The sequence below is a fragment of the Grammomys surdaster genome, unplaced genomic scaffold (assembly GCF_004785775.1).
Source record: "Grammomys surdaster isolate TR1022 unplaced genomic scaffold, NIH_TR_1.0 126086, whole genome shotgun sequence".
NCBI classification, from domain to species: Eukaryota; Metazoa; Chordata; class Mammalia; order Rodentia; family Muridae; genus Grammomys; species Grammomys surdaster.
In genome coordinates this window covers 3,578,550-3,581,194 of record NW_021620894.1, presented here as the reverse complement: position 1 = coordinate 3,581,194, position 2,645 = coordinate 3,578,550, and positions in this window count along the sequence as shown.

Below are 2,645 nucleotides of genomic sequence, written 5' to 3'. Positions count from 1 at the left end.
TTCTTCTTCTTCTTCTTCTTCTTCTTCTTCTTCTTCTTCTTCTTCTTTTTGGTTTTTTCGAGACAAGGTTTCTCCATGTAGCCCTGGCTGTCCTGGACCAGGCTGTCCTTGAACTCAGAAATCCGCCTGCCTCTGCCTCCCAAGTGCTGGGATTAAAGGCGTGTGCCACCACTGCCCAGCCCTTCCTATCACTTCTTATGTATCCTTTCTATGGGTATGTCATTCTGTCCTTACTCCACACAACTGAATATTAGCATTACTGGCACAGAAGTCAGAGGCCTGTTACCACTCAAGACAAATAACAAATGCTTGATACCTATTAGCTGGTTCTGGGTCCCATGTGCTGGAAACCCTGCTAACTTACCACATTGTTATTTAATCTTCTCCGAATCTTGTGACCTGAATATATCCATCCTCCTCCATCTTTACTTGATAGTGAAGAAAAAGAAAGTCATGTGACCATAAAGACAAAAGGATGCAGAGCCAGGGCTTTGTTTAGCTCAATACCAACTCCAGAATGAGGGCTCGAATGTAGTTTAACCCTAGAGGATGCCTCAGGGGCACATTTATGGGAGCATTTTTGGTTGTTGCTATGATTTGAGGACACCACTGGACGTCAGCAGTAAGTGAGGAAGAGGGATGTTTAATATCTTGCAACATGCAAAAGTGCTTTACATTCAAGAAAGAGCCACAGCCCAAGAGACTTCTGGAGGCAAGTGTGGTGGCACATGCCTGTGATTCCAGCATTTAGGGGGTTAGGAGGTAGAATCAGGAAGATGAGGAGTTCGAGGTCATTCTCTAATACAGAGCTGAAGGCCAGCCTGGGTTCCATGAAACCTGTCTCAAGAAACAAAACCTGATCAAACTCAAGTGACTTCTGACTCCTCCAGACGATTGCCAAAAACTAGTCTCATCTGTAAGATTTCTTTCTCAATATTTCCATTTCAGGAATTTTCTTTAACTATATTTATTTCTTTTTATGTGTATTGGTGTTTTTCCTGCATGTATGTCTGTGTACCACATGCATGGCTGATGCCCTGAAGGGCTAGAGTGTCAGATCCCCTGGAACTAGAGTTACATATGGTTGTAAGCCAATATACTGATACTGGGAATCGAACCTGAGTTCAAAAACCAGTCAGTTCTCTTAAGTACTGAGCTATCTCTTCAGGCCCAGGAGTTTCCTTTGAAATGGTGACCTCTTAAATTTCTCAGATTAGTCCCTTTCCTCCATCATTGTTTCTGCTGCAGCTTGTCTTGGGTAGGCTGCCAAGTGCAGCATATATACTTTAGTGTGAAGATACAGCAAATCTCCATCCATGCAACAGCACCTATGGAAAACCTGAATCAAGTCACAATATATAACAGAGAGAAAAGTCCCTTAATCGACTATTAGGATGGATAATAAATTTAGCAGGGTCATTTTATATATATATATCCCTAGAGGACACCTTGGGACACATTTATAGGGATATATATATATATATATATATTAAATTAAATTTGATGTCATCCCTATATATAGGGAAAAAATGAAGTTTGAAAACAATTCGATTTACAGTGGCATCAAACACACCTATAATTAGCCAGGTGAAGTGGCTCACATCTGTAATCCTAGCACTCAGGAAGCTGAGATGGTAGGCTACTAACTAGTTCCAGCTCAGCCTGTGAGTTATTTGTGAAAACCAAAACTAATCCATATATCATGAGGAATAAATTTAAGAACTGAAACACAAGAGTTCTTCTTGTTTAACTACCAGTTGACAGATCGCTGAAGCCCTGTGTAACGGAGAGATGCTCCAGTGTAATGGAGAGATGCTCCTGTGTAACAGAGAGATGCCCCATCTTCAGGCCTAATATCACTAAACTGTCAGCTCTACTCAGCTTGAGCTATCGAGTCAACAGCATCCCCATCATAAATCAGCCTGCTACTTTAACAAAAATCGATTGCTGGGTATGACTGCACAGACAAATAATCTTACCATTTGAGAGGTGGAGTCAGGGGAATCAGGGGTTCAAGGCCAGCTTCAATTACATTGTGAATTCGATGCCATTCCGGGCTCCATGAGGCCTTATGTCCAACAACAACAAAATAAACTATGTTCCAATAAAGGAACATAGTGAAGGGCTGAAGAGATGGCTTAGCAGTTAGGAACACTTGGTACTCTTCCAGAGAACCCAAGTTCAATTAGCACCCATGTGGAGCTAACAGCCACCTGTCATTCCATTTCTAGGGGATCTGACACCCTCTTCTGCCCTCCACTGGCACTGCATGTACATGGTGCACAGACACACATACAGGTAAAACACCAATACACATTAAATCAAAAGAAATCATCTAAAAAAGAAAGAAAGAAGCATAATGATTTTAAATGTTGATGTTTTAATATTTATATGAAGAAGCAGATTGAAATCATGTTTTGAAAAAAAAAATTGAAAAGAAGTTGGAAAGCCTGGCCTAGCGGTGCACACTCTTAATCCCAGTACTCTGGAGTTACAGGCAGATAGATCTCTGTGAGTTCGAGACCAGCCTGGTCTACAAAGCAAATTCTAGAACAGCCAGGGCTACAGAGAAATCCTGTCTTGGAAAAACAAAACAAAACAAAAAACCAAAAACTGGAAGAAAAGAGAGAGAGAGAGAGAGAGAG